We start from the raw sequence: 13361 nt of genomic DNA, 5'->3' as shown, positions 1-13361 counted from the left end.
ACTCTGTGCAGTGCCCAATTATGTCTATGTAGTGAGATGCAACATTTGGAAAACATTTTGCCCTCCTGAATCTAAGAGTGCATGAGGTCTTGATATTTTTCCATATCTCCTCATACAGGATGTGTGTCCATGCACCACGTTTCAGGATGGTGTATTCTCTTTTACATGTGTTGAGTGATTTGTCATTGTAATCAACCTTTTCAGACCAGATTTCTACCCATTTCTGATGAGAGAGTCGCATTGACTTTGCTGATTTGTGTCTGCCTTTGACACTACTGAATGAAAATCAGCTGAGCTTTCTTGTGAGCTGTCACTGTTTGGACCTTGATCTTGGATATCTGTGTCGATTTTGCTGAGCTCAAGGATTTGCCATATATTGTGCCTGTTTGTCTTGACAATAGTATAAAGGTTCTTTGGTGAAACTTTGTTATTTAGTTGTTTGCTTAAATCTGCCCACACCTTTTCTCTAGGAACTGCTATGTTTGTCCCTGTAATAATCTGTTCCTTTGCAGCACTGATTACTTTGATGATGTCATCACGTCCACAGGCTGGTTTCCTAGGCATCTGATGAAAACAGGAATTATTTTTAATGTAATTTTTAATAAAGTAGTTGGGCCAAATGAACTAACTTGTTACCAACAGGTTACATGCTTATTCATACCACGGTTGTGTGTGTGTGTGTGTGTGTGTGTGTGTGTGTGTGTGTGTGTGTGTGTATATATATGTTGTCGCACTGGCATTAGTAGTACATTTAACATGTAACACACAGCAAAACGGCCGTACACTGTAAAAACTAAAGGAGCCTCAAGTATCCTGTCGGATACTCAAGGAACTTCAAAATGTAATTTTGGTGCCTCAAAGCTCTTTTTCCTATAGTAGGGTTACTGGAGGACCATTGACAATCTTTGAGGTTCTTGCTGGAACTTATGGGATCCTTTAAGCACTTTGTATTTACTTCAGAGGTTCTGGAGTCACCTTTTCATTACTATGAGACCTCGAAGTGCTTTGGGGGAAAATAGAGGAACTTGAATGCGATAGAAGGGTTATTGGAAGATCTTTTAACATTCAAGTGGTTCCTGGAAGATCTCTTATGTTAAAGCCAGCATCTGGAGGAACCCAATGGTTCAGTGAGGCCCGAATTAGATTATTATTCTATTATTATTATTATTATTATTATAGGCTACTTAAGTTTGATTCAGAATACATACCCAGGTGAAAAAGACGTACTATTAAATGTATTAATAATGTACTTGAGTGTGTTTTTAGTAGACCTACAATACAAATATAGCCTACTTTAATGCATTTTTATTATTATTATTATTATTATAGGCAAGTTTGATTCAGTATACATACCCAGGTGGAAAAGATGTACTATTAAATGTATTAAAAATGTACTTGAGTGTGTTTTTAGTAGACCTACAATACAAATATACTTTAATGCATTTTTAATACATTTAACAGTAACTATAGTCTTTTTCACTTGGGTAGCTTACATATATTTAGTATAGGCCTATTTTATTAAGTCATTTAAACCTTAAACAACAACACTAAATAATAATAATATTATATGAAGAAGAAGAAGCAGGAGGAGAAAAGTATTATTCTGTCACGAAACTGCTGCTATTCCTCTGCTGTCGTCGCTTCAGTGATCCTCGCGCTGCTCGCGCGCAACAGAGCTCAGCTGATCGTCATCAGAAAGTAACGGCTCCTCTCATCAAAGCTTCCGCCGTTTGTTCGGCTCTCCATTACAAGGTTTGTAAACTCGCCAAATAAATATAAATACAGAGTCTACTCACTATTCAAACACACACATATATCTAAACTAAATTTATTATACATTACTACGTTTTTACAGTGTTTACCACTCGTTTATTGCACAGTATCTGGCATGAAGGTTTTAGCCGCGATGCTAACTACGTTGATCTAATGAACAAATGGAAATTATTGACTTATTGTCTTACATTGATTTAGTCATTCAATTCAACATATTTTGTACAACTGTGTCTTCAAATTGCTGATATAGCCTAACTAATTTAGAAAATTCTCTGATTCTTGGCGTTTGTTATGAATAACAAATACAGGTTATAGTTTGGTCTGTTTTTGTTTAGCCTAACTTTACTACAGGTGCCCTCATTCTCTCAAATACCATTTTAAAGCCATTTACTGGTCAATAAATATTATGTTGTGAATAATCAGCTTTGTTCTTTTGTTTCCCCAGAACAACCATTACATTTCTAAAATAATCTGAACATTTCAGTGGCAACATTGAATTACAGTAAGTTACCTGCACCACATGCAAGTACTTTATTACTATGAACTTTCTCTGTGTGAAATTGTATTGTTTGACTGTGTACTTGTGTTTTTTAATCAGTTACTCTCTGAAAATCTTTTCTCATGATCTCAAATCTCATTCATGTTACTCAGAAAAATAATATCACAGGTTTGATTCACAAAAAATGCTATAGACATTTTAACTCTGAATTATAACTTCAAGTTTAGTCTTTTTCGACAAAAAAATAAATAAATAGGAAAAAGCTATTAGGCTTCAGAAGACTTGCAACACAACCCATAACACATGAGTTGTGAACTCATTGATTATTTTTAGGATCTTTTCTGGGACATTTTTGGAGCTTAACCATTTTTACATAAATTGTTGCATTGAATTGAACTAGACAAGTGTGCATAAGAATGGTTTCATGAATGATTTACACAATTGTTTTCTGCTTGTGTTTCATGCAGTGTCAGCGATCGGTGACTGGGGTTGCATTATGCCTGAGATCTGCTTTTGGGTTCCACAGACAGAAAGTCAAACAGGTCTGGAACGTCACAAGGCTGAGGAAATTATTAAAATTTCACAACTATCAGTTTAATAACCTTACTAACAGTACATTTTGTACTTTGCAGGGATCTCAGTAAGCTGAAATACAAGTTTGATCAAGAATAAAAATCCTCCTGTAGACCTGAAAATCATCGAAGTGCCTGGACCATCCACCAGAAAAGAGGAAAAACAAACGGAAAACGATGCTGTACCTTTTCACTTTTCTAACTCGTTAAGTACCTCACACCAACTTGGTCCCATAGTGACATTTTTGACCACAAACGAAATTGCTGATCGTGTGAATTCATATTGAAATGACTGAATTCACCAGTGAACATTCACAGAACAACAGATCATTTTACTGCACCTTAACTCTGTTTCCGGGTCGAAGCCTCTACTTCCTCTATCTTGTTTCATGAGAATACTCAACAACCATTTATGAATACTGTTGATTCAAGTCACACATTTAAGCTTTTCAAAAGCCATAGTGTATTACAGTCTCCAGTCTAACGGCATCCCAGACTTAAACATTTTATGATTCAAAATAGCTGAATAACTAACCATCAGAGATTTCAGTATAGAGATAAAGGTTACAGCACAATGAGTGTATATTAGCACTGTTGTTTGTTTTTGGCATCTGATAGAGCTTTTGGACTTGGAAACAGTGATGTCAGACTAACCATCGGACTGAAACACAAATGTTTTAAAGTTAAGTAAAGATGGACATTTTTAATTAGTTCAAATGTAATTTTTTTACATTGATTTATTTAGTGGAACATATGTGTTTCCATGCATTTTGTTGAGATGTCTTTTCTTGTTTATCTATTGTATATACATGGTTGATTATTCATGTTGCTTATGTATTATACTATTTTTTTGTGTAGTCATTGATATTAATCTGTAGTTAGCTTTTTTCCCCATGTGCATGGAAGTGTATGTATAAAAATGAATATCAAATATGTAATAAACAATTCTTATTTTGTATTTGGTTCAATTTGTTTATTATAATAGAAGTCAAAGGTAACCATAGTAATAACATGAAATTAAATATTTAAAAAAAAAATGAAATTTGGTTCCTGGAGGCACCCACAGTGGTTCCACACAGTGCCTAATATAAGAGTTCCTCAGGAAACCTGTGTGGTTCCTCAGAGAACCGGCCCTTTTTAAAGGGTGCCTAGAGGATCTACAGACGGTTCCGCCGGTGTGGCAAAGTGAAGAACCCCAAAAGGTTCCTCCAGGCACCTTTTATTTTTACAGTGTAAGATTAACTTAACAATTTCTCAACAAAAATTATCTCTTTCTTATAATTCAAAGAAAGCTATTTTCTGGCCATGAAAACAACTCTCCTGTTCTTATAAAATTAGGTTACTTAAAAGTAACAAATCAGTGTAGCTTAAGATCAACAAATCATTGACTTTGTAATTATGAGCATTTAAGACAGATGCAATCAAGGATATATGGAATTTTAATAATTGGACTAATACATTGAACTAAGGAATACAAAATACTACAATTTACACGAGTAAATATGTATGTACAGGACACGTAAACAAATACAAGACTAAACGAATAACGAAAATGTGTGAGAGAGAGAGAGAGAGAGAGAGAGAGAGAGAGATTGGACAATGAGAGAGATGAGAGAAAGTGAAACTAACATGTGCGATCAAAGAAAGATCACAGTTAGGCAAAATCACAGACCAGGTAACCTTTGAGAGACAACAAGAAATCAGATTACATTAAAAGTTCAATAAACTTATCTTGCAAAATGGTTCTCTTTGTTGCTGAAGAACGCAGAGTCGTGCGTGCATCCAGCATGCGTGTGTTTCTTTAAGAAAGCAGGGCTTGCTTCGGTGAGCGCGGCCGCGGGATGTTCAAGTCTCTTTAAAGTTGAGGTTGCCGGCTACTTTCGCTTCGCTGAACGTAGGGAGAGTCCGAAGACGAAAATAAAGAAAAGACTTAAAGAAAAAGAAAAACGGAGAACGCTCCCAAAAAGGGAGCCATATGGATCTTCTCGCTGACGAAGAGGGTTCGTAAAAGTGCTCTCCGAAGATTTCCTGAGTCGTCTTTTATGGAAAAGATGGGTTGACGCCTCTGTTCGTGCGAACAACCAATCACCTTCAGAGATTTCAGAGCGGGAAGAAGTTTCTTTGTCCTGCAGGCAACGCCCACTCGAATGAGTCATGAGGGATATCAAATTTGAGCCGATTTGCTCAAGACATGAAATGTGTAAAACAATGTACATTACTGCATTCTGCTATCGAAATTCAACTCTGTTAGATTGCGAGGATTACAGAGATACGAAACTTGTCATATGAAGATTATAGGAACACCAAGTTACATAAGATATGCAGAATTACACACAATTAAAGTTTGATTAACATAATAAAATTGTCAATATTTCCATTATGGCATGTGAAGACACCTGAGAAACAAAGGAATACATATCAAACATTTTAGAGGTACTTTTCTCTGAAAAGTTCCATGAATGGTGTTTGTGTGTGTGTGTGTATGTGTATGTGTGTGTGTGTGTGTGTGTGTGTTTGTGTTAATGTGTTGGAACGTTGGCTTGCAGAGGAAACTGGATGAGCTGCAGCTTTGGAGTCATAAAGTTTATGACCAGGTCGAGGTCGGGTTACAAGACACTATTGAGGAACCTTCTTTCAGGGACCATTTAGAATTCAAAACTATACCCTAGCAAAACCACACCTCTATTATAAAGCAAAAACTAATCACACATGCATAATGTAATTGTACATATATTAAAGGATATTCTATCCTAATTCAAAACACAAAGGGATGTTTGTGTGTGTGTGGGGGTGTGATGTCACGTAGCAGGAGAAAGTTTCGTTATCTCTTTGGTGCAGAGAGGAATGTTAGTTTCAGGTTCTGGAGTGTTTCTGAGGTGCAATTAGTGTCGTAAAAGTCCATTTGCTCCAGTCTCTCTGGAGCCGGCGTATGATTTGTATTTGGGGGGTCAGGAGCTTACAAGCTTTAGTAAGCTTAGCAAAGATCGTTTTGGGAAGGAAAGTGCTTAGAAAACACAGAGAGTCTGAATTTGTTAATTCAGAATTCAGGCCAAACGAATGAATGATTCAAATAGCCCAGTCGCTACACACACACACACACACACACATATATATATATATATATATATATATATATAGTATTTATCGATCTATATATCTATAAACACACACACACACACACACACACACACACACCTACACACACACACACACACACACACACACACACACACACACACACACACACACACACACACACACACACACATATACACATATATACACATATACATATACAGTACATGTATATGTATATGTATACTTTCTTCCATGGAATCGAGATGTTGGGCAAAATGATAGGGAGTGATATACTTAGTTGCCATTCACTTAAACTGCATATTTTTTTCCAAATCAGTTCAAGTAAATGATGGCTGAAATAAAAGCATGTGCAGACTATAGTCCAATTGTTCTGTGGTCATTCAATTAGATTTACCTCAGAAAATCTGGTCATCCATCCTATATTGGCCGTGTTTAGATATTGCTACTTTTTTATGACTAGAGAATCCGTCATTTGGTGGCTTAAAAGAACAGACTGAATTTTCAATATTTCAGTAAAAATCTCATCTCAAAGTCATTGTTTTCTAATCTTTCATTCCAGTGATATGGATCAGCAAGTCAATGAGTTCAGAAAAAAAAAATATATATATATCAGTCAGATTAAGATTTACAAAGAATCCTTTTGTGAACTAAATCAACAAATTCATTACAAAAGAGCTTGAAAAGACAACACATTTTCCAGTTATAAGAAAAGTAGAAATAACTGAACTTGCCCAGTGCAGGATGGGTGACGATCTTTTCTGTGAATTAGTTAAATTTTAGTCTGTTCACTGTTAATTATATGACTTCAGAGGATTAAATGGAACACATATTCCACTTTTATATTGCTTTCTGTCATTTCCTCTGCATAAAATCAAGCTTTTTGCCATGAAATGTACATTGCTGTACAAAACTAATAACTTAATGTATTTTATGGCATGGCATAAGAATGTCATAGGTCTACTCTTATTAATGACCAATGGATGATCATTTGGACATGATACATTTACCTAAATGCCCAAAATGAATAAAAAGTTTCACATCTTTGACGCGTCTATCAATTTATTATTTGTTAAAATGATCCTGTAAATTGTATTGACCTGCACACATGATTTTAGCACTTTTTTAGTATTTTATCTCAGAGCACATGCTTACCTTTTTCACAGCCAGATGCCCTTTCCTGTTTTGTTTTCCCACTATGCAGTGCTTAGGGTAAACAAATGTTTTTAAGGGGGCAGAAAGACTTTAAATGACTTTAAGCTGTTAAAAGTATTCAGAAAACTTAAGACACTACACAATTTTTTAAATATATTTTTTTTATTGGTTATTTTATTTCATTTTAATACAAAATTAAGCATCAGTCACACGTAGCTTACAGTCACAGTAGTGGCAGTACATTACATATCATAGTACATTACATATCATATAGTGCATTGGTGATTATATAAAAACCAAATGTCAATATCTAGCACAAATCTAAAATAAAACATTCCCATATCTACAGAAAAGAACACTGACAGCTGCGGCCCTGTGCGAGCACAAACGAACGGGACAGGTTTGTAGACGAGATGGATGGAGAGCGCGGCTTGCTTGCGTGACGTCACTACTCCTCCAAAGATTTTGTGAGGTCTAAAGAATGGAATAATTTATGATGGTTCTTTCTACGGCACAAAACAGCACAAATCGAGCACAAACAAAAAGCACCGGTTTGGGGCGATTTGGATGGCATGGGGTGGAGAGTGACGTCACTGTCCCGAATCCAATGTGTTATTTCTAAGGAGGGGAAAAACAGTTTTGCAACGATTTGGACCATATGGGGTGGACAGTTATGTAACTGTTCTTAAAAAGTTTCTTTTTTTATGTTTAAGAGGGGATCGTAGTTGCAATGTTTCTTTCAACGGCACAAACCAGCACAAATCGAGCACAAACGAACAACACCGGTTTGGTGCGATTTAGATGAGGTGGGGTGGAGAGTGACGTCACTGCACCGAATTAAATTTGTTATATCTGCGAAAGGAAAACAGATACAGTGTTTGTTTTAACGGCACAAACCAGCACAAACCGAGCACAAACGAATTACACCGGTTTGGAGCGATTTGAAGGACATGGGGTGGAGAGTGACGTCACACAACACAAAAAAATAATGCTCAATATCTCAAACACCAAACCAGCATAAACGTTTGTTTTTGCGGCACAAATCAGCACAAACGCAGCACAAACGAATGGCATAGTTTTGGAAATGATTTCGTTTTATGGGGTGCCAACTTCACGGAGGTCCAAGACCTGACAAGATTGTAGAATATTCCCTTTGTCTGCTGACATTTATTTTAGTTCAGTTTAATATTATTTAATACATTATTCAATTATCTCATATACTTTCATTAGGTACTGTACAAGTTGATTGTACTTAAAAATATAAAATCATTTCAACCTAAATTACATTAAATTAATTAGCTGAACCTTGTATTACTTGAAATTGTATAACTTATTTTTATGAGTTAAGCAATGTAAAAGCATAGGTTGTCATTACTTACTGATCACATAATTTTTTACCGTGTATAGTAAACTTTAGATATTATAATATATATAATATAATATGCAAACAGTCTTTTCAAAAACTTTACTTTAGTCTTTGATTTATATCAGACTTGCTTTAGGACAAATTATGGATTTCAATTTTCTTACTGTTTATTAAAAAAAGTTTAGTTGAAAATATGTGGTTTGTTTTATTTATTCTTTACTGCTCTAAAGGCTCAGCGATGGTGAAACAAAATATAACTACAATTTATAGTGATATTTGTCAAATGTTGATGCTTAATGATTCAGTAAAGTAAATATTATACATCTAGAGATAAGGACTTTTATTACGTCTATATGTCTTTACTTACATAAGAAAATGTTCGGTACAGTGTCCTCGTGTTCATGTTTTATCTTGTTATTGAGGTAGGATACAGGTAATCATTACCTTAAAAATTCATTCATACTTGTAGAAAGTAGAAACTGTTTCATTTTTAAATTCCTCTACATCATTCATGAGTTTCAGCATTAAACATGTTGACAAAGGGTAAATAGGATGAATTAATGTATTATTGAGCTTTCAGTCTCAAGACACAATATCCCTCCATAATTTTGCATGCATGTTTTGGGGATACCCTGATAAAGATTGGTAAGAAATATATGTGCTGTGCCTGTGTGAATAATACAGAATAATATGTAAAATACTGTTACAGTTTAGTGCTGTTTTCCTGCCTCATTTAGCTCTGTCTATAATGTAAGTTTAATTGGAAATGATGGTTATTTCCATGACTGAAGGACTTCCCACTCCAGCAAAGATCCAGCCCTTTATAAACCAGACAGTAACAAGAGTTCATATTAGTAGTTAGCTTTATATTTGTCATGTGTAATGGACCACTTTCTGCTCTTAATCTTAACCACAGGTAAGGTTCACTTTTGAAATAGTTAGAATTGTTATACAAGTTAATTATATATAGTTAATGGTTTATTTATCATAATGATAAAAAAAAAAAATAAATATATATATATATATATATATATATATATATATATATATATATATATATATATATATATATATATACTGTATATATAAATATGTGTGTGTGTGCACATTGTAATACATAGATTGTATTGACCATGCTGTTATTATTATTAACAATTAATAGCAATAATAAAATAATATTTCTCCACTATTGTCATTATAATTAATTAATAATGGGTATATTTTAGACATTAATGCATTATTATTTCATTTTGATGCTTTATCTGATTGTGCAGCAAGACATTACTTCTCATATTTTATTTCTTTCTTTACCCTTTTTGCACAACTTGCATTCCTGATTGTGTGTTTGTTTTCTGGGTTAATTTCCACATATGTTCTGTGTAACCACTGCATATCACATCCTAATTTTCCAAATACTTGTGAGATAGAAGTAGCCTACTAATTTGACTAAGGCACTATACATCTCGCTACAAATCACATTAAGGGGGTTTGAGTGATGTGTTTGTGTATACGGTGCAAAACGTGAACATTCACAGTTGTTATCTTGAGCTATTTCTGGTCTGACCCATATCAATTACGTTTATTGCTATAGTCCAATGTATTCAAGTCATATCAAGTAGTTTTTGACTTAATTTTGATGTTTTAAGTTTTGTTTGAGACTACACACTTCTGCTAATATTTGATGCTATTTAAATTAGGTTTTTCAACCTGCCAAAAGTGCCTAAATGGCACTTAGAAATCAAAACAAACTGAGATTGGTTGCTTTTCAGGTTAGTTAGACTGATTTTTCCTGTCTTAATGGCTGGCTCTTGGAATAAGTTGGCAAGCTGGACCAGATTTATACAGGGACTTTGGTTCTGTAAAGGCAAGTGATCACAGGTTGATGCTGTCAGGGATCTCAAGGAAAAGGACTCAAATGTGACTCAAAATTTATTGAGTTATAACAGTCAATAAATGTCCCAGCAAAAGATCAAAGTCCATACGGGTGGCTAGATAACAGATGAAGAGATCAGGAGGCAAAAAGATGAGCACGTCCCTCAGGTAAGACTCAGCAGGAACAGGGGAAAATCCAAATCCGAATTGGCAGCCAGTTTATACAATCCATAAGAACAGGCAGAGGTTCAGACCCAGGCAGACGATCACTTGACATGTTAAAGCGCAGACAGGAATAATCCATCGGAGCAAGTCACTAGCCAGAGGTAGCGAGAATCACTGGCATAGAAAAAAGCCGGGATGAATAAACAAAAGAACAAAAAACAAAAATGAGACAAATGTGTAGTTAAATAGACAAAACACACTGGCAATGAAAGAGAAAACTGAGGGGTAGAAATAGGAACACATAGGAAAAGAATGAGAAACAGCTGTTTGCGCGTGCACGTCCGCATTTATTACAAAGCCCGATCAACTGCGTGCGGACAACACGTGAAAAACTAAAAACAATTGAAGGAGAAGAGACAGATAAAACCTGCAACCTGACAGATACCTTTTGTCTAATGTTTGTCTCTGTAAACAGCTGTTTTTGAACAGACTTGGTGTCAAAACAATTCGACCGACTCTATAAACATCAGCACCTCAACATTCGGCACCTTTACACTCCAGAAAACAACCCAGATATCCACCACTACAGCACCTCTGGACACCAGCACCTCAACATTCGACACCTTTACACCCCAGACAACAATCCAGAGATCCACCACTACAGCACCTCTGGACACCAGCACCTCAACATTCGACACCTTTACACCCCAGACAACAATCCAGATATCCACCACTACAGCACCCCTGGACACCAGCACCTCAACATTCGACACCTTTACACCCCAGACAACAATCCAGAGATCCACCACTACAGCACCTCTGGACACCAGCGCCTCAACATTCGACACCTCTACATTCCAGACAACAACCCAGATATCCACCACTACAGCACCCCTGGACACCAGCGCCTCAACATTCGACACCTCTACATTCCAGACAACAACCCAGATATCCACCACTACAGCACCCCTGGACACCAGCGCCTCAACATTCGACACCTTTACACTCCAGACAACAACCCAGAGATCCACCACTACAGCACCCCTGGACACCAGCACCTCAACATTCGGCACCTTTACACTCCAGACAACAACCCAGAGATCCACCACTACAGCACCCCTGGACACCAGCGCCTCAACATTCGACACCTCTACATTCCAGACAACAACCCAGAGATCCCCCACTACAGCACCCCTGGACACCAGCGCCTCAACATTCGACAACTTTACACTCCAGACAACAACCCAGAGATCCACCACTACAGCACCCCTGAACACAACAACGACCAAACCCAATCTGGTGTGTGAAAACAAGGGTACCTTACTAAACGGGATCTGCCTCTGCCCAGACGATTGGACTGGAACTACCTGCAACATCTGTAAAACCCATTTAAAATATTGCATGATATGTAGACTGAATAATCTTGCTTAAGTTCTCAATGTTACTAAGAGTCTTCACTTTTTTACAGCAAATTTCTGCCCTGAACAAAGCTCCACACAAACAAGTAAATTCACCTTTCCAAAAACAGTCTTAGGCCAGTTTGCTTTCTCAGTTGAGCGATGTCCATCAAATACACCAAATGGTATTTCAGTCTACCTTTCTGTATTTACAATATACTCTATACTTTAAAAATCTCTTCATTTAACATGAATGTTTTTCAGCTGGAATCGCCAAAGCTTCGGCCCTCTGTAATAGATCTACTCACTTATTTGATCCTCCAAACACTCTAGAGTGTGGTTTGACCCTGGACACCATTAATAATGATGTAAGTAATCAATGTCTAATGATTGTAATATATAGTCATATACAACATGAATTTTCCTCAGATGAAAACAGAAAAGCTTGCATGTTTGCATAATTGATATATATATTTTTTTGTTAAATGAAGCTTTCTGGAGGTCAAGCCGATGTCCTCAAATTAGCCTCCAGTACCCAGATCCTCACATCCATACCAGAACGGCTAACAGCCCACAACATCACAAATGCTGTAAAAATAACCAACATCCTGCTCTCCTGTGATGAAACTCCACAAAGCACGGTACTTATTAAACGATCTCCTGTCATGAGGGACATTTTTAGATTTTCTCCATTTAAACTGTGTGTGTGTGTTCAGTACCTGTTTGGAAGTTTGGAAACATTACCCTTTTTTATGTTTTTGTAAGAAGCCTCCTATGCTCACCAAGGCTGCATTTATTTAATGTAAAATATTACAAAATATTATTAGAAATTAAAAGAACTGATTATTTATTTCTGTGATCAAAGCTGAATTTTCAGCATCATTACTCTAGTCTTCAGTGTCACATGATCCTTCAGAAATCATTCTGATATGCTAATTTGATGCTCAAGAAACATTTCTTGTTACTTCTTATTCATATATAAATGTTTATAATGTTTTATTATTATCATTATTAATAATAATTATTATCAAAATAATTATATATTATAAATTCATTGTATTATTATTATAAGAGTCAATTTTTAAATGTTAATTTTTAGGGTAACAATATAGCAAGACAATTTGTACTTGCTCTTGTTCATGTCTTTTTTCTTTCTCTCTTTACTCTGCACAACTTGTTTTTCATAATTTACATGTTGGTATTTCCATGACCCCTGAAGGTGTCCTTTGGTATCTGGCACCAAGACATTAGCAGCAGATCATTTGAGTCCTGTAGGTTGCAAGGTGGAGCTGCCGTGGATCGAACTTGTTGGTCCAGCACATCCCACACATGCTCAATTGGATTGAGATCTGAGGATTTTGGAGGCCAGGGTAACACCTTGAACTCTTCATCATGTTCCTCAAACCATTCCTGAACAATGTGTGCATTGTGGCAGAGTGTATTATCCTGCTGAAAGAGGCAACTTC

At 36.1% G+C, this 13361-nt stretch overlaps 1 long non-coding RNA gene across 1 annotated transcript; it reads left to right on the top strand.

Annotated features, from left to right (window-relative positions):
• The first annotated feature begins 1672 nt into the window (after window positions 1-1672).
• On the top strand, window positions 1673-3799 carry LOC308701625. The gene is made up of 4 exons (XR_014031485.1): window positions 1673-1752; window positions 2219-2275; window positions 2740-2814; window positions 2905-3799. It is a non-coding gene; the product is annotated as an uncharacterized lncRNA (long non-coding RNA).
• Window positions 3800-13361: the final 9562 nt, after the last annotated feature.

This window comes from Scardinius erythrophthalmus (genome assembly GCF_964197995.2).
Source record: "Scardinius erythrophthalmus genome assembly, chromosome: 14".
Taxonomy (NCBI): Eukaryota; Metazoa; Chordata; class Actinopteri; order Cypriniformes; family Leuciscidae; genus Scardinius; species Scardinius erythrophthalmus.
The sequence above is the reverse complement of the archived record's forward strand: the minus strand, read 5'-3'. Positions and strand labels throughout refer to the sequence as shown.